Here is a 21,232-nt window from a genome sequence, read left to right on the forward strand (position 1 = left end):
ACTGGAATGATGAAATAGTTCTCCTAAAGATAAAATAAAATTTCAAACACTAGGCTGTTTTTCTGACTTAATTACACAATTGGAACGTACATTCTTATTTGAATCAATAATCCTTTTTAGATAAGAAACAGTAATTAATTCTTTAAAAATAGAAAAGTAGTTTTTCTCTTCCCCCCCCCCAGAAAAAAAAAAGGTGGTTGTGGGTTAAGAAAAGCATACTCTACTATTATGTAATTCTTTGAATAACTTATTTTATTTATATCTAATTTTTCAAGTTTCAGTGAAGTGGTGAAGCGACATTTAGAAAATCTTTTTCCCTTTCTCTCAAACTTCCTTGCTTTTTAACACATTGAAGCAGTTATCGAATCACCATATCAAATCACATAAAATCATGTTTCTGGAAGTATAACTATAAAGTAGTTAAGAGGACCTGTAAATTTTATTAATTTTTAGTGCTGCTTCTCATTTTATTCCTTAGAAACAACTATTAACATTAACAGCACTAGGCCACCACAAGTAAAAGCAAAACAAAATTAACACCATGGATATGGGATTTTTACACATGGCCAATAAAACTGGACATCTGTGGGCAGTGGACAATGGTCATTGCATTGAATAACGGAGAATAAGATCTTGGGTTTGGCACTTCTTTGATCAACAGATAACACTGACATGGGTATACCTCAAATATTTTATGAGAAATTTCGTTCTTTCCAGTTCCACCAATTTTTGATGTCATTAAGATAGAAACCAGTGTAAAAAAATCCACAAATTAAGCTTTTCTAATGCCAATGTTTTGTCAAAAACTGTGGTCTGGCAGTATAATGAAAAATTAAAAACTGTATTCTTTCCTTAAAATCTGTAATCCTTAAACATAAACTGTACTACTGATCTTTCCTTATTGTCTTGTACTTCAATAACAAATTATTTCCCTTAAAAAATAAAAGAAGTCCCACACAAAAATCTTGATTGCTTAAAAAAAATCCCCACAAATTTTGATCAGAACAGTTGCTAGAAAATATTAAGTACCAGGAATGAAAAGAAACAAAGACAGACAAGAGTGGCTACTCACTGTTTATGCAATGACAAAGCTTTGTTTCCACTTCACAAGCTCAAGATTATTTCCCTGCAAATAATAGAGTAAATCTTCCATTTTCCTTTCATTATAACCAATAGAAACTATAATCACTTCAAGTAGATGATAAGTGACTCTGTCAAATCACATTTGTTTTGATCAGTTGTTATTTTAGGAGATTTCTTGATCCCAACCTTTTTTTTTTTTGCAGGTAATAATCTTTTTCAATTTGCACATCACTGCTTTCATACTTGATGGCCTCTCAGTTAATGTTCACTAAAACAGATAAATCGATTCTGCCATGTTGCTCCGATGGCGACAGTTTTTCCTTGTCCTACACATATGAGTATTTTGTCTCAATTCTATACATTAATTGACCATGGAAGCACTTGCACAGCCCAAACCTAATTTCTACAACTCAGATAAGACCAGCTGCTGGGGCAGAAACACCAGTGAGAGCAGAGTATTTAAATGGATCGCAGTGTCTGAAATGTCATTTCTTCAATATCGATCAAGCTAAAGACCTGTCAGTTGGATTAAAACATAACTGGGGAACATCAGGGAGGCTTTTGAAACCAGGAAGAAGTCCGTTTCAAAAGAAGCACAAATTATGAAAATTTGTAACTGTGGAAAAAGACCTTGGAGCACAAACTGGAGCAGCACCCTCAAAGCCAGGCTGCAGAGCCTGGTGGAGCAGTGTCCCAGTGGAACACTGGCAGGGAGGTGATGCAGCAGGGGCAGCATGCAGGGACACAGGCACAGGTGGGTCTGTGGAGGGAGCTTTGGTAGGGAACAGAGAGCAGGAGCACTCCCCACTTCAAGCAAGCCAGGGAAGAAGGCACGTGCTCCATAGGGTGGGAATGCTGGTTTCCCATCCTGCCAATGATGGAGCCAAGCAGGGGGTGCCTAGAAGATTTTGGTGTTAGTTTTCAAGGCTGCTTAGAAATTTGTAATGTTTTTAATAGCTTGCAAGTACCTTGTATTTTCATTTGTCTGCTGTATTACTGATGCAGAGCCTGAATATGTAGTTCACTGGTTGCTGGCTAATTGCATGTTGTTGATGAATCAATAAATCACTTTGAGGATGATTTGATTTAAGCTGCATGAACTGAGCAGTGTTTTCCTGCAACAGTTGGTGTCTTCCTTTCTGTTCTGAACAAACAAGGAAGTGTGGAAGGTAGCTCTTATTAAGCAGAATACTGATATTTAAAATTGGAGAAGCCTTCCGTTCATTATGAAAATCTCATGAATTATACTTGTAAAAGAATACTGAAACACTAAAAATTGTATATTTAACAGTCTTACTAAAGCACAAAAATATAAGGAGCTAATTAGATTTGTAATTTTATCATAAATTGTGAAATATCTTAATTCCATCAACTCCTATTCTGTGAATGAACCTCAAAACCAGTCATTTACAATAAATCTACAGAGTTAGTGAGATACGCTGCAAGTCAACAATGCTAGTGCCTTGAGGCTTTTTCACCAACCAGTGTTGAAACCCACACTCTCAGCACTCATACATATTCTGTTATGGAAACTTCATAAGCCTCCCTTCTGAGTGATGAAGTGTCTAGTTACTACTGTCCTCTTTGCACAGGCAGCTATGGGTGATGTGTACTGTGCATGAACATGCTGGATGTAGTTCAAAATCTTACTGTGCATAGAAATCATCTTTTCTTTTTTAGTTTGACAGTCAGGTTAAAAGAAATTGATTAATGTTTTATCTAGATTAGAAAGTTCTTTATCATTTTCCAATATAAAATGTTTACTTAGTTTCAATGTTAAATGAAAGAAAGTAATAGGCTTATAAAACCTGATGTGAAAAGCATTATCTCACTTTTCTTAGTTTAGGATGTACTCTAAATCATATATGTTATGTTTGAGACCTGAATTAAAATCACTTCTCTGTCTAAATTAGAGAAAGTAATTCTGACAAGGGGATTTTACTGAGATATTCCCCACAGAAAGTAGTTTGATGTAATTGCTTAACTATTCACTGGACAAGACAGAAAAGTATGATTCAGACACTGCACTATGAGTATGAGCAAGCTCACCTCAGGGGCAGGACCCCAAGCTGGAGTACATCTTGGTCGTGGCTCTTCATTATTTATACCCAGATCACTAGACAACAAATATTCATTCATGGATATTACCCACACTGAAAATACAGCTGCAAAATATGGCCTCTATACAGTTTAAAGAGCTTCCATTGTGATGTTTTTATACAACATTCTTCTACCTCTCTTGTAGGTGCCCATGAATAACTGACATGTCATTTGAAAGTATCGATGCAATAATATTGTAGTATGTAGATATTATTTTTATTTTTTAAACATGCATTTTAGAGAGCTCTTTGCAAGTTGCAATGATAGGCCAGTCCTCATGCTTTAGTCTGTCGCAATCTTTTAAATTTTATCAGAAATGAAAACTAAGCAATTCAAGAAGCTTAATTGCAAAGGTAATGGGTTCAGGTCTATAATCTCAGTCCCTCAGCTCTGCAGTGTTATTACATTGTTCCTGTACAAGAAAAGTAAAATTAATGAAAGCTCTTAAGTTCATGGGATATTGACCTCCATTTATAAATCCACCATGAGCAGAATAGATTAATAAAGTGAAGATATTGGAATGCTTAAGAAAATTTTCATCTATGCATCCTCAGTTTAGCCAAATCTGCCACCATGTAAAGTCAGCAGAGTGCAAGCATATTATAGGAATGACTCATAATGTGAAAAAATTTAGCCTAGCTGCACATTTTTGGGAGACCAGGATACAGAGAGTGAGAGAAGATGAACCAACATATGAGAGGTTTAAAATGTGAAATGATAAAATTATGCTGGTCCAGTCATATGTGCGAAATGAGATTTTGAGTGTGACCTACTCCTAAACTATCCCACAAAACATTATAAAGTATTGAAGAACAATAAATTATGAGCTATTCAAGGTCACAAAGAACATTTCCCCTGCCCTGATATTTCCTAATAGCCAAATATGTACTGATTCAATACTGGAATAAGACATTAACTAATACACCTAAAGAAACAAAAAAAAAAAAATTTCATAAATAAAGTGTGTGAAAATTGAAGGTTGAAATAAAAAACTATTCAGATTCATGATAGATGTAATTCTACACTAAAGGCCATGTCAAGGTCAAGAGCCTCGTTAAACAGTACTGGAGTTATACCTTTACAGGTAGGAATGGAGGAACTCTATCTTGATGAAGTAATTCCAGGATTTGGAGTTTGTGATGAATAATGGATTTAAGTCTGACCTTAAAGTGTAACTTCGCAACCAAGACCTTAACACAAGTCACCTGTAAATGAATAAGAAACTAGTCAGTACCAAATGGATGAGACTTTACTCCCTTATATGAAGCAGGTGAGATAGATATTGGAATATTGTATCCTGTCATTATTTTAAAAATACTGAAAAGTAGGGAAATATTCAGAGGAAATTGAAAAGTGTATGTCAGGACTTCATGAACTTAACAACAAAAGACAATTTGTTCTCTTATCATGCAAAAAGTTTCTTAGTGTCACAAATAGACCCAAAAATGTTTCATCTCAGAAAGACAAGATCGGATCAATTCAAGCTAGAAGTGAGTAATAGTATTTGAATGGTAAACAGGTTTCACCACTAACACAACTAACAGCAGAAGATTTTCTATTTGTCAGGAGAAAAAACAAAAGGATTTTTCCTAAATGTAAACCGTGATTCTTTATTTAAAAATACTTTTCTACCTTGGTTTCAAATAAAAAAAAATTCCTTATTTCAGTGTTCAATATTGTCTAAACATTCATGTCAATTAATAAATAAAACTAATATCAAAACTGAGCTATTTTATTTATTACAAATTAAATATATATATTAATTTTCCAAGATACTTGTCCATTTCCTATGCAGAAGTCTATCTATCACTTACATAATTTTATAGAAATGTGGTTTTCGCACCTATGCTCAGTGCTAGAGCAATTAATATTAATATGTGTATTGACTTCAGCCATCATACAGAGATTTTTACGTGGGATAGGCCACAGATTTCTGCAAATATAAAATGCAGGTGATCTCCATACCCAACACTCAACAGGCTTCTTTTCATAATGCTTTCAAATGTTTATGAAACTTGGGGACTCCACATCCCATTGTATCATAAATAACTTCTATTTCCTGCCTTCAAAATAATAACAAGTAATAAATTTAAGATCTTGACTGTTTGATAACCATACCCCCAACCTCCACATTTTGTACTTCATCACATAGTTACTCAGATATAAGCAAACTACATTTTTGCAAGTTGTTTATCCATGTTAGAGATGTTGAGATTGACTTATGCAGGTTTTATTTTAGCTTTATTAATTGCTCTTTTGAAGAAGCAGGGACATAAATAAGAGAGTGATTGCTGTTGTAACAGGAAGAGATAATCTGCTCTTAGTCGCAAAAATTGGCAGCATAACAGAGAAAACTCCTGAAGAAAAATCAATCTAGAAAGAGTTTCTCTACGTTTGCTCATCACATCATTTACTCCAAAAGCCGAAGACTTTAAACACACTTATAAAAGATGCATTAATTTTAAAAATTAAGTTTGTAAGTAAAAGTGAGGAAACTAAGGAGAAAGGAACTTAAAAGGATGGTGCCATTACACAGTCATTATGCCTCTTCAGCAAAAGGATTGAATGATTTGTTTTGTTGAGGCCAAATCTATGGTAAAAGTGCTTTGCATTAGCATGTGTCTCTAATGTAGATGCAAAACAATTCAACTTTCTTAAATCTCATTAAACTCAAGAACTTGTTACAGATAAAATGTCAAGCAAAAAATTTACCTTTGGTGTAGTTTAAAAAATTTTAAGCACAAACAAAATGCAACAAACAACTACTACTATTAGTTCAGCTACAGAGATAGGAACACACTTGAAATAAAAAAGGTGTTGCTTAATGGTACTACAGGTAAAAGCTGTACCCAGCAAGATCTCCCATTATACACCTCTTTTTTTGGTGTTATCTCCACTCCTCCACTGCTTCTTGGTCTTAAGGTCAACAGATTCAGTGAAGAGGCAAGATGTTTGGAAATATGGCAGAACCCTGATGTCTTCAGCAGGTGTGGTGCTATTGACAGAGGCACAGGATGTCACTATTGACAGTTTTCCCTTTCTCTGCACTCCTGGGTCTGCTTGGGCACACTCTTATAAGGGGTTTTAATTCATTTTAGATCTTGATCTTCTTTACTGGTCCATAACTTCATGTTACAAACAATTTTCCTTAATAAGGTGAATTGTATATGTCAGACTATTATATTCACACTTTCTGTTACCCAAAAATTATCTTAGTTCAGCTTCTAAGTTTGTACTTCCTTTACTAACTGTCCACTGGTGGATATTCATGGAGCCTCTGCTTATCAGCCTGTGTTCACACCTACAATTTCTCTGCTGTCAACCTAACCTTTACACTAAGTCCCTAATACTGCATTAGCATCACACTGCAGAAATAACTCACTCTTACAGAGCACAGCTATTCGTTATGTCTGCTAGCACCAAAGCCATAAATGATAATTACTGCACACAGTTGTACAAACTTAAATAGAACTGAAACTAGATAAGAGGTCATTAAGCAGTTATTGTTACAGCTAAGTAAGGTAAACCTAAACTCCAAGAGAAAACACCAGACAAAACAAGCCTGACAGCCACAAGTATGCTGATGCCTGTGCTGCTCAGTGACTTAATACTCTGATAGAAGGGATCTGGGTTCTGTCATACATAAACACACTCTCGCATATGTATTCATAATAAAGCTTGTCTTAACAGAAAAAATTACACACAGCTATTCTTCATTAAAAAAATATTTTATATATATAATGTTCAAGGCATTCTAGCAATTAATCTAAATCTGTTACATGAGGTTATTAAAAAGTAGCATAGAAAGTAAATATTTTTCTGTTGAAACCCCTTATTTAATTTAAGGACCATATCAACATTTTAACATTTCTGAAGCTGCTAAAATCTCATTAAAATTATTCCAAATTTAAATATACCTATTAAAGAGTACACTGGTATTAATTAAATACGAAGGTCCAGTTGGTAAGCACAAGTTTAAAAAACTAAGCTGAAAGAAACTGAACACCATGGTACAGAATCATCACACCTCCTCGGCAAAAGGATAAAATAAATTATTTTGTTGGACTACAGTGACCCTTCTAATATTTTTTCTGCAGGAAGTGGGTTTGTAACAAAATTGTAATTAGTTACAAAGTGTAAGAGCATTTTGTGCATCCTGTGTATGGGAATGTCAATAAAGCCCCAATTAATACAAATCTTTTCAGTTATAAACTAGGCCTCACCACAGTCCAAGATCCTTCATCAGCTCTCATAACTGAGAGCTAAGACTTGATCTTCCTAAACTATTTGGAACCAATATATTCACTGTTTAAGGGGATATTGCCCATGACTTAAAAAAAATTATCTGATAGATTGTTCAGAGGCCTTCTACTTGCAGGCAAATGCTAAATATAAGGCAGAACACCTGACTGGCCCTTGGCTAATTTTTCTTCTCCATGGAAAATCTAACTTTTATTTGGGTTCTTAAAGCACTGGCAACTGTTTCTCACAACATGGGCTCCCACCTGCACCACATCCCTACATATTTCCTGCAGTCTTGAGGCTAAAAGGCAGAAAAGAGTTTTAGCTATTTCTGCTTCCCTGAAGTAACAGCAGATATTCTGCTCTGTAGACAATAAGGAAGGAATCTGGAATTTTGACTTTCAGCTTAAATTTAGACAGGTTAAACCCTCTGTTCTGGTACAGACACTATATACAATGTGGAAAAACCTCAGAATAAGCCAGAAAAAAAAAAAAAAAAAAAAAAAAACTGAATATGCTTTACTATCTCCTGGGAACTAGTATAATCTTCTCTGCTCTAAAAACTTATGAAGTAAGTTTGCAAGAATATTTGGGATGTGCATGCAATTAGTTGAGGCTTGCTTAATAAAGTTGTGGGTAGAATGTCCTGCAAGTAACACGGCTTTTCCATTACTAAAAATTTTTTCAAGTGATGACAAGAGAAACTTGCAGAATCAGAATTTCAATAACCTCCTCCATATGTCTGAACAGAAAAGAACTAGAACCAGAAGGAAATTAAAATTCATAGTGTTTCCTGTCTTTACTTCAATATTTGCAACCAGAAAAAGGCATTACAAAACAGGGTACAAAACTTTTCCTACATGCTGTTCTTGACATTTACAAAGTTTACATGAATGTGCGCAGGATGAGCCAAAAGACTGCAGATCGGAGAGTTCAAGGCAGATGCTAACGCACGAATGGCAGCCACGTATTGCCATACTGAGCCTTTTTCCAGAGGTCTCTGCAGGAACAGGCTTGCTAACAGCAAATGATGGCATCAACATGGGCCTGTAAGAATCTGTACTAATAAAGTAGTGGTGAAGGCTGGGACTATAAACCAGGGTGGCATGCATTCTGGATGGTAAAGGGAAAATTGACATTCTGGCAAGGTAAAAACAATGGAAATGAAAATGATTTCCTGAAAACAAAAAGACTTAGCTGCAGCTTTTTCAATAAAGTGCCAAAAATAATTATTCATTTTAGCTAGTCAAGGCAGGACTCAAGAGGAACAACAAGTCTTCTTTTAGCAATCAATGACAGAATAATGCATAACCACCCTCACCTTTTCTGAGACAGTCTGGACATGTTCAGCAGAGTTGCCTGGATTTAGGACATCAGTAAAATTCTATCACATATATTCATAAGCTTGAATCACATTTAAAAAATACAATTAATATTATACTCGAGTTAATACACTCTGCATTCTTATTTCAAAGCTTGGATTTTAGAAATTAGCCTCTGATTCAGCTGGTCTCAGTCATCCTTAAATACATATTCATATGTATTCATAACAAAGCTATATCTTCAGGAAAAAAAAAATACAGGCAGCTCTTCATCATAAAAATATTCCTTATGTATGCAATATTAAATCATCCCAATACTTTATCCAAAGCCATGATTTAAGGTTGTTTATTTTAAAAAAAATAGAAAGTAAATACTATTGCTGTTCCAAAACCTTTATTTGATTTAAGAATCATCCCAATTATAATTAAATGGTACAGAAACAACTAATAATATCTCATTAAAACACTATAAAAGTTGAGTCTTCTGGGGATAAAGATGCATTTGCATTATGTAAAATCACATCTCTCTTTCTGTTTTCCAAAGCTTTAAAAAGAAAAAATTTTTAGAAAGAAATTTTGTTGTGTTCATGGACCAGGGAAACAACTTGATGTTAAACATATGTCACTGTAACAGCACAAAAAAGTTCAAGGTGAATCCTTCACAGTGAACATTTCCTTGATAACATGGTTAAAAAAAAATCTTGTCATCTCTAAGAAAAATTGGTAACATCTTCAAATCACTCAGTATCATCAGAACCCTTGGTTTTTGCACAGCTGTCTTGAAAGCAATTTATTCTCTCATACCCTTCAACCGACATGTCTGGATGATCACTACCAAGTTTAAATTCAAATTAAACAATACTGTTTCATTTTAATAAATATCAGTAAAGAAGACACAGACATCCCCACAGATTATTCATTTTGTTTCCATCCCATTTTGTCCTTATTCTGAAATTTTGGGGCTTAGTTCCAAGATGCTGTGTTCAGTTGTGTTAAGATAAATATGAAATGCATAGGGTTTTTTTCATTATGAAGTCAACAAAACTGTACTGATCTGTTATTACCTTAAAGTAACCCAGGACTAGTCAGCTGATGGAAAATATTGATTATTCATGACAGATTCTGTGTGTTCTTAAAAATACTGTCATTTTGGTATGTGCGTTTATTCTGAAATGAATTTAAATAAACCAACAAACAAAAAGTCTTTCCAAGAGAATCATAAGTAACAGAGTATATATTTTAATACAACATGTTCCTCTTCTTTTTGTTTTGCTTTGAGATTGGAGTTTTTTTAGTAATTGTTTATAGGGGGCAATAGGTGTTAAAGTTCTTTCACACATCAGTTAAATCATAGGTGAATTAAAGAGGGTGCAGTTCTATTACACAAGCTGGAGAAAGTGTTTGATGCCTGCCGATTTTGATATAAGCCATCAGAAATGCCCTTCAAAAATCATTATATTCCAAGACTTGCAATTGACTGAAACAGTTCTTGAAATCAAAAAGAAATACTTTATTTCAGAGTAGAGGGGACATAAATCCTAGTGGCTTGAACTTTTAAACACCTCCTTTTAATAAACTCCTTCAGTCAATTTTTATGAGCAGAGTAAAACAATGCCAGCCTCAGCCCATAAATAAGAGCTGAGGTTTAAGAATTGTTTTTCTTTAAACCTGAAAAATACATTCAACCTAATTATGATCATCACTGTGCCTATTCCTTTAAAAGAAAATATTGACCTTTCTTGTAGCTGACACTGGCAGAGCTTGGGTGCCTACAGTGGCAGCTCTGGGGCACTTAGCATTCAAAGGACTGCAGATCACAATTCACTGAGAGGGGGAAAAAAGAGCAAAATTAAACATGAAAAGCAGAGATCTGCTCAAAGTCTCGACAATGCTGCATTCACACTGTGATGTGGGAGACCCAGCCACAGGTGATAGAAGCTAACCTTGGTCCCCTACAATAGCTGGTTTATAATAGGGGTGATGCCCTCAATCTCAGAGGCAGGGATTTGTGTAGCATCACTCGCAAGCACTCTCTGGGAGCAAGTGTGCTGTACTACTCTGATCTTTCAGAAAAGTAAAAACTCCTGCAAAGGTAAGACTAGCTTGAACAATCTAGTTAAATGTATGTAAGGCTAGGAAGAAGAATTAAATGAGAGAGGATGGCAGTCCAGAATGCAGTGCTCAGAAAATGAATGGTACTAAGGAGATCAGTGAAATGCTCCATGCTTTAAAAAGAAACTTGCTCAAATATCCCTTCCAAATCCCCTATTACCAGAAACACCACTGTAAAAAAAAAATAAAATAGGCAGACAGCATTTATTTTAAAGGAGCTCCTCTATTTTATTTCTTCTAATATTACCTATATTCATCTGGAGAATTTTTTAAATCAGGTTCACAGAGGAGAAAAACACACAGATATTAATTTAACTAAAGGAATTCCTGCATCTTTTTCCTTCAAAGAGGGAGAAGTTTTAGGCATCTCTTTAAAGGAAAATATCATTTTGTACAAGTACACACATTTTTTAAGTGCTTGCTTTTTCCTCTGTTGAGGTCTCTTAAATACTGGAGTATCTGCAATCAATAAATTTAAAAATGTTTTAACATCAGCTCAATTATGTTGTTCACACCCTGACCAAAAAATATCCATGCAGTCACAAAGACATGGCATTACACACTCAGGAAATGGGAATGAGCAGCTGGATACAGTGGAACACAATGTTCAAGGCCAGGCTGGATAAGGCTTTGAAAAACCTGTTCTAGTGAAAGGTGTCCCTTCCCATGGCTGAGGGGCTGGAACTAGATGATGTTTAAGGCTCCTTCCAAACCAAACCATTCTGCAATTCTTTTGTTGTCTTAAGCTCTTAATACTGATGTGTTTGTGTAATGAAGTCTGCAAAGTGGGAATAAAACCTAGGAGACAATTTACAACACAGATTAGCTTCCTTATCTGATGTAAATCACTCTAGCCCTAGGTCACCAAAGGTTTCAAATAATTTTGCGCCAGATGTTAAGTTGATAAAGCTTATTCTGATATATAAAATAACAGTTTATTTTGAGAGCTTACTCTGATGGATTTGAATTCTGACAGCAGGTGGAAAGTACCACTGAACTGAGAGCTTGCTTGCTAATTTCTGATCTGATCGAGTTAAAATGCATGGTCAAAGACAAGACATAAAAATAGCTTGAAGCTGTAACATTTTAAAATAAATTCTTCAACTCCTAATATTTTTAGAGGATTTGCATGTAGAAAAACTATGCATAACTTTTAGCTATTTTGATGATGATATAAACCAAGTAGCTCCATTTTAATCACAGTACAAGCCCTTTTTTAAAATAAGGCAAAGAATTTTCCTGTTTATTCCACTTCTGTTCCTGGCTTTCTTATTTCACCCTAGAATATAAAGTGGCTTAATTTTTGGTTTCTATGATTAAGAAAACATTTTCTTTAAAAAGTATAATAACAAGATAGCTAATTCTTATATTCAGCTCATCTCTTCAATCTCAGAATCTCTAATCCATTTTTGCTATCTTCAGTAGTTATGCTTGCTTTATTTCAAGATAGGGTTTAATTAAATACTCACAATATTTGCTGTAAAAATATTCCATAATTTCTGTGATGGCTAAAATAAGATTATAGTCATCCAACCTGTATTTCAGTGAAATGTTTAATTATCTCTGTACAAACAGGTGAAATCATAAAACATACTTTCCAAAGGAGATAACGAGCTTTAATTCAGGATATTTACAACCAAGGGGAATCATATTAAGTGCAGATGTTAATTTACCATAACAAGACAGGTCTACTGCTAACTACCCCTTCTTTTATAAAGAAAAACATTTGAAATAATTATTTTAACTGCAGGTGTTGGTAATGGCTCAGCAGGAACAAAAGTATTTAAAACCCATCCTATCTTTCAGCTGTGTTTGCAACCACAGCTTTATTCATTCCAACAATAGAAAAAACATTACTAAAAGCAGCTTGTTTACATCCTCGTCAACAGCAGCAGGCATAATTTGGGGCCCACAGCCCTGAAGTGTGCTTATTGTTCTGACTCAAAAGCCTTTCAAATATTCTGATCAAAATGACCATAGCCAAAAACCTATGGACAGAGAAAAAAAATATTTTTTTTGTTTGTTTTCTAGTTCTTTATATTATCCACTCATTTATATTGTGTTCTGACACCCTAAAATTTATCAATTTTAATTCATTGATTTTTATGCTGGGTTTTTCCATCCTGATTAGCATGGAAATGAATTTGTTAGTCTCATGCTTCTCTTACCTGAATGCTAGCTGGAAAATGCACTGAACCATTTGGTCCAAGTCATCACAACTGAAAGATTCCTCTGAGGAGAGAACAAAGAACTTGTAAAAAGTTTTCATTTTTTTTTCTGAAGAAAACCAATATGGAACCTTAATAACATTCTTAAAATCATTTACTATGAAAGATTTATTATTGGTAAGATAAAGACTAATTCTCATATGAAATAAAACTTCCAACTTGGAAATTGTTTTCTATTTAGAAAATATATTTCTTCACAATTGCAGATTATCATGTCCATCAAAGTAGCAATCTACATAATAAATTAATAAATATAAATGTAAATGTTTACAAAGGCTAGGAAATACACTCACAATATTATTTGTATATTGCCTTACTTTACCTCCCCAAGAAAATGGATTACTGTTTAAAGTAAGACTTGAGATTCAAAACCATGCAATAATTATAGAAAATGTTGAGAAATGTTTTTTATCAGATTACTCTTGACTATTACAGTCTTCAGAAAATGGGGTTGATAATTGCTCATGTATGCATATATCTCCTTAGAAGGTATGAGGTTTATCTGAGCACACTATAAAACATGCTTAAAAAGTGGTCACAACAGAGCAAACTAAAATCAACAATTTTAATGCAAGAGCTATAGAATTTTTTCCTGACCTCAATTTGCCATAAAGCTCAAGCTGTCCAACTCCAGCTGATGGATCCACTTTGATACTGACAGAATTGTAAAAGTTAAAGACTGTCCTCTGATAACATTTCATCAGCTGTCATAATAAAATACAAAAATATAATCTCATGTTAAATAATAAGTTGAAAAATAACCAGAAATTCCATTGACAAGATCTATACAGAAAACACCTCATGTTTTCTAGCTCTGGTTAAAGGAACATGAGGATTTCTCTCATATACCTTCTTTATATTCTGTGTACTGCCACATCCTGGTCTGACCTCTTCATGTGTTTTTCTAGTCCCAAAGTTACAAATAAAATGGATTTGAATGGAACAATTGCCATAACTATGAGACCCCAGAAATTTAGTTGTATTTCTGATCCTTCGATGATAGGTCTGCCATATTCACACAGCATTTCTTAGGACTTTTCTTGTCATATATAAAATTAAGCATTTGATACCTTTAAGCATTCAAATTTCACACGTCAATTAATTTGTACTTTTGTAGATGAGTAACTCAAACCACAGACAGCAATTTTAATAAGGAAATATTTAAATAGTAAGAACAATGGAATTAATTATAATTTACTGTCACTTGTATTCTTCCTTACTCTTATCTACACAAAATTAATATCAGCATAGAAAATCAAAATCAGAGTTTTCATTATTAGCATTTATATAACTAAGCCAGCATTTGAAAATCTACCAGTGTTTTTCTGCTTCACACTTCATCATCAACAATGACACCAAATTAGAACTTCATTTGAAACCCCTGAAGTTGAATAAATTATAGTTTTTCTGCAGAATAATAGAACTACAGAGTAAGACAGCACCAAACGTATGAAGTAATCAGGAGTACTCAGAAGATAGGAGCTGGCAAAACAGAAGTGGTAATATTTTTCAGCAACAACTGTGAAAATATTTTTTCCTCAGGAAAATACAAATCCACCACAATACCTGTCGTGTTCTGTTTGCATTTTGCTGCCTAAAATCTGACTTTGATTTCTATCTCTTTTACCATATGCTTCTGTTCTCTATTAAGAAATACAAGGAAGCAGAATTAATTTCCAGTCCTGGCTGAACAAAATTCACATTAAAATGAATGTGATATTCTGTGCATTGGGTATGCTTTCAGATGATTATTCTCACAGCTTATTGAAGCGACTCAAAAAAATTACTTACTAACATTGCTATAGTAGTTGAATCAATAATTATGCTTGCTTTTCAGGATGTTAAGTTTCAACAGAATAAATAACTATTTTTGGAGTCCACTCTATTCTGCAGCCCCTGTAGAACTTCCCATTCTCTTTCTCTTTCACTGTTATAGGAAAACAGGTATAATTTCTGCACTGTTTTCACACAGTGTAGGATATTCATTCTCCCTTCAGTGCTCCTGGGTGTACTATTCTGTTTTCCCCAAAGCGATCAATGACTTGAATTAGGCAAAGTGGAATGCTACAGTAATCAGAATCTCAGTTACCTCCTGCTAACCTGGATGCATTCCTAAATAGCTCCCACTATGGGCTTCAATCACATCTTGCATACCCAAATCTGATAGCCTAATCTCTTAACAGGTGGACACATCTGTTCTACTCTGCCAAATTCAACTGATGGTGATTGTGCTTTGAAATATTTGCATAGTGTTTTTCCATAAACTATGCACATCTGTTATGGTTCAGTTAAATAAAAAGTGACATTTTTAAATCTTTCAGTGATTCTACATATGTACATGTTTTAAAATGCCCTTCAAATATTTTAAAAGATCTTTACATTTCATGACCTTTGTTTTTGTTTTAGCCACTGAGTAGGTTATCTTCTTTATTTTAAAAAACAAATAAGTACAGATAGAAATAATAAATGAGAAATACTCATCTGCTAACAAACAGAGAAATCACCCATCATATGTGAAGGTTCATACTACAAGCAGAATAGCTAGTATGCTTGAATACTGAGCATAAAATTAAAAATACTGAATATGCCTGAATATTGAGCATTAAAAAAATAAGTTATACCTAATATAATCAATAAGCAATTGTCCCATGTACGTTATTTTTTTCTGAAATATATGATAGATATAGAAACGTGTCTAGATAAAGAAACAAGGGATGGATAGGAGTAGAACAGAAGCAGTAGAGAATATGAAAAGTAACTTTGAGGGTTTCCATCACATTCTTCAATGAACAGATATTTTTACCCAGAAATATTTTGAGAGATATATCTGCATTTATTGGTTTGGTTCTTTATTTATAATAATTGGAGAAGATTCAATATTAGGTCAGTCACTTGGCAATTCCATATCTCTTGCTATTGAAAGATATCAAAACCAGTTTGTGAGAGGAGTGTGAAGAGGCTGTAAAAACTGTGACCTGTGGGCTTTGTCAGGCTGCAGTATGAAGTCTGTTAAGGCTGTGAGTCTCATTCAAGACAGTTCTTACAGGTCAATTAATAATTTGGAGATCAGATAGAATTAAATCCACAGAACACTTTAGCTGAGTGTTACATCAATCTCACATTTTAGGTGGACAAATAAAGGACTGCAAACCTTAAAAACAGACAATAGATTTGTCTAAAATCTATTTAACCTAAAAACCTAAAAAAAATTAAAAAACAATAGATTTGTTGTTGCTCTACTCTGCAGGCACTTAAAACCTCTGTGCTGTTAAATCTTCAGGAATGAAAATTGTATTTGTCCAATATTTTCTTTATTTTGGCAAGGTTAGGAGTCCGGTATTTAAATTCTATTCAACATTGCAAGTAAAACTTTTCTACATTTATCTTATTGGGAGGGCCATCAGTCTACTAGATTTTGTCTGGAAAAACATAGCGTATTTTAGGAAACTCGCTCCTTCTGATCCAAAATTTTGAAGGTTGATCCACAATTATCTCCCAAGCACTTTAGGGACAAAGACAATTTCTCTTGTTGAGACGGCATGTGAAATAAAGGCAATAACATACCTATAATAGTATTATAAAACTGCTTTGTGTGCAGTAGAGTTACAATGTTATAATGTTATATGGTTAACATGATTACATAAATGTGTCTCCCTCACTGAAAAATGCAAGCAGGAATCAGGAGTACTTTTTATGCTGGCTGCAAGGGCTCTTGCCTGGGAAGAACTGCATGGCTTGTGCTACAATGAATACATGTACATTATTTCTGCACAGCATGAAACATGCTATGTATTTCCATGAGCTGTGCAGTCTCAATGCTACATATTCATGCTAGTGGTTCCTCCTGCTCTTTCTAATTATTTTATGCTAGAAGAAGCTGCTCCAACAGAGCAGTCCTCAAAGGTACTCTTGTGAAAAGTGCACCAGAAGTTTTAATCTTACCACACTGAGACTTCACATTACACTTCTCACCTTTTAAGTGTCATACACTAGTGATTGCCTAGGAGGCAGGCAGGCAGATTTACTAATGGGCTGAGGAAGCTGGTATAATTCTTTATGAAAAAAGAACTCTCATATCCACATTCAAGAGCCACAGCTCAGACTGGTGGATATCAGAACAAAGGAGAAAACTTGAAATATTTTTACATGTAGAGATGTAAAAAAGGAGGGTGCTAAGGGAGGGAGACAAGATGTGCAAGACTGCTCACATTGCACCCATTTCCTAACAACTGTACTCAGCAGGTTTGCCATTCTCTTAGGCAAATCACTGAACCATATATTTTATACCTCATTTGGTAGACCTGTCTTAGTAGTAAGGTGTAGGAAAGTTCAGGAATTGCAACAAGATCTTGCAGTTCTGTGGGCAAGAGCCAACCTTGTATATCAGAATCTATACGTTAAATCTCATATATCTGTAGATTTAAGGAACTTTCCCTCTAGTAAATCTCTGTGTCAGGAAATGATAATTTTTAACAGGATAGAAGTCTTCTGATGTTTCTGAGGATGCACTTCTCTTTCATTCCTCAGTGTCACATCAATTACATATGGCAGAAAGTTCTGAATATATTCCTAACCTAGCCTGGAAAACAAATTATCTGGAAACCAATATTCCAGGCACAAAAAAAGTAAACAAGTTTTCAGAAATTCTTTGCTCTGATTTACAGCAAAATCACAGCCTTGAAAAAATTATTTTTCATAGTTTATGAGAACTGACTCCTATCAAGGTCAATGGATTTCATTTATAGTGTAATAAAGCAATCATCACTGGTGTCCCAAATTCTAAGAAGGTATGTAAATTAGAATTCCAGCTACTTTTTTAACACTTATTTTCAGGTAAACAGAAATATTGGGAGGGTGAGGGAAGAAAAAGGGGACATTTATGGGATTAATTTTGTTCTCACTGGATTTGGGAATCTTTGATCCTTTGAAAAGGTTGGAGAGTCTTTTGCCAAAATTACTGTTTCTTTGAAAGCTTTTGATATTTGAAGTGCTTCAGACCTTGGAATCTGAAGCCTATTCAAAATGCCTTGTATAACTTCAAGAGTTTCCTGTAGATCTCCAGATGTTGACTAATGAGTGTCTCACACAGGTAGCTAAATAAACTACAAGTCATCAAGAGCTCTCTCTTCAAGCCACCTGGACCCGTTACTTCAGCCAAGTTAATCCATTACATTTTCTATGCTAAGGACCTATAATACAAGGTGTAATTTTCTGATGAAAAAACCAGAACTGAATGGATGCCCACACACGTAGAAGGAGTCATGAATAGGCTCCTGTATCGGCACAAGAGCCCCTTGAAATTGTATGGCTGAACCAAAAGGCTCCAGGTAGATGCAGGAATGTGCCTGACTTCACAATCAGATGGTTTCATGTGCAGGTTCAAGGACCATAATTTTGCATCAATGCAGTTGTTTCCTCACATGTATTTTTGAATGCTTGAAACATCTCCTCAGCTTTAAAGTGATAGCTCCTTGTGTTTACATACATGCAATATAAGGGAATTACAATAATCTGTTACTGTATGTTCCATTATACATTACATGGAGAAAGCAAACACCCTAAAAAGCAAGGCTTTCATAAAGTAAATTGCATAAACCAAACATTCTGAAGAAGGAACACTCTAATAAAAAAAAAATTAAAAAAATGAAGCCTATCAACAAAGCACTTTTCATTCTATATCTAAATTGTGTATATGACCCATGCTCTACTACACATGAAAAACAAGCAGAAGAATTGTCTCCCAAAGTCCCAATCTTGTTTCCCTCACAAGCCTTTTCACTTAGAGAGGCAGAAAAATACATATTAATTATTATGACTGGAGAGAGTTGCAGGAGCATTCACATATTCTGGATTTGTCCTGAATATCTGTCGGCGTGTCATATGATATAAATTAATCACTTCAAAGATCCCCTGAGAAAATACTTGAAGAATATGACAGAAAAGAAAATTCAGCAAATATTTAATTTTACTTCTTTAGCAAAAACAATATGTTGGTATATATATATATACATAGCTATATACATTAATATACAATACACTAAATATAATACTTACATTCTCTGTGGTCTTTGACTAGATGGAAACATAAATTTGCCATGCAATATTTTTAAAGGTCAAGAAAGAAATCAGGTTTCAGCTAGGATTTTATCTTCCATGAAAAGTATTTCCAATTACTGTTTTGAGACAGCACTTAATATTAGAGCTGTGAAAATCCAGTACATTTTCACTATCGCACACCATTATTTGACAGTGAGATATATCACTCCTATCTAATTCATATATTTAATTTTTTGAAAATCTAATAACTCTCAAACCATTCCTTCACTCTGATGGCATAATTTGTTGATATATAAAAGAAACAAAGAAAAATCTTTCTAGTTTCAGAAAGTGATAAGAATCTTTCTCTCCACATTGTCCATCTGTATACAGGAATTTTTCAATACAAGCTAAATTTGTTCACTCATCCTGCTGGAATCCTGTCAAAGATTAGAAGGTATGTTTCCATACCTAAGATATAAGAGAAAAAATGCAGTTAAAATTAGGCTCACATCGACTTTATAGAAAAAAACAAAATCTTTTCTCAAACATAAACTCACACACACATATCTATCACAAGACTAAATGCATTCAGTAAAGGATAAGAGATTCCTTTCTCTTAAAAAAAATATCTTTCCATTTTTTGTAGAGAAAGAAACTCTGCTAGAACAGATCCCCAGTGTGGTATTAACTCAAGTTTCCCATCGTATTTTAACACTTTAGCTTAGCATCAAAATGTTGAATTCCCACTGACATCTCTGGTATAGAGTATGTGGCACTTTTCATGTCACCAAATGGTTGTGAAGGTTAGAAGAAATGTAGTAATGGACATTACTAGCCTGTAAGCTCTCCAAAAACCAATAGAAGCCTCCAATTTATCCAATGTCTTTAGCCTAGCCTGCCAAGGTTAAAGTTCCACCGTGTCTTAAATACCCAAGAAATGTGCACAGCCGTGCACAAAGCCTGCATCTCAGCAGCTCTGGAAGCAAAACACTCTTTTTCCAACTGTGATTTATTTAACACCTTACTTTCATAAGGAACCTGCTGCAGCCCAAAATACGTTGGAAAAAAGTAGGTAACCTATCTCTGCAAAGAGTTTTCCACAAGAATTTTAGATGAAAGTAAAAATGATTAAAGGAAATTTAGCTTCTGATGTGAATGCAATTACAGATCTAATTCTGCTTTCCAGGCTTAGAATTTTATAATTCCATTTAATTCATTGTAATGATGATGAAATAAAATTAGACTAATAATACACTGGGGATGTTTGGACCAGTGGAATCCCTCAATAGCAGTGAAGAGAAACAGGCAATTATTGTCTAGCTGCTTGGAAGAACAAGGGAGGCAGAGATATTATTTAGAACAGATTAATAATGCTAGAATTAAACTGGGAAAAAAACTTCAAGTCAGGCTTAATTTAAGGGAAAATACTATAAAGACTGTTGAATACCCCAACAAGCGAAATTAAACTATCTCATGAGACACTCTGGACAAAATTGCTGCTGACTTTCTGTGTCCATTGTGGAAGATCAGCTTTTAAAAATGTTCAGTAGCACATTATGAGAGACTGGAATCTTAATGCTTATAGATTCAAACACATCCATCACCAGAGGCTACAGCTAGGTGTTGAACAAGACAAGGAAAGAGACTGATAAGAGGCAAATCCTGTGAGGTGGGATAGTTTTTTTATCATGCCAGAGTCCTTAAATCAGTGACTCAGCTGTGAAAATTCCCCTCTGGGGAAATAGCAGGACATCCACATATAGGCCTGAAGGTATTTGTTTCTCCTGAGGAAGCACAGTTGACTCAGCTATGCTGACATAAAGACAGCTGTAACATTTTAGAAAGTGTCACAACTATTAAAGACTCCCAAAGTGTCCTGTAATCCACAGCATTACATCATTCTGTGTGAAACTCCCTGAGCCAGGGAAGGCACTTAGGCATTCCCACCAAGCCTGAGCATAATATTGACACACTGCACTTTGTGGTTTTGGGCTTCCCCAGACAGATCAAGATTGTGACCATCACTTTCACAAAACTGGTACCACCACCTCGACTAGCAGACATAGAAATTGCAACAACCAGGTCTCATTGCTGGAGACACAAGTG

The sequence above is a fragment of the Parus major genome, chromosome 5, assembly GCF_001522545.3.
Source record: "Parus major isolate Abel chromosome 5, Parus_major1.1, whole genome shotgun sequence".
In the NCBI taxonomy this organism is placed as follows: domain Eukaryota; kingdom Metazoa; phylum Chordata; class Aves; order Passeriformes; family Paridae; genus Parus; species Parus major.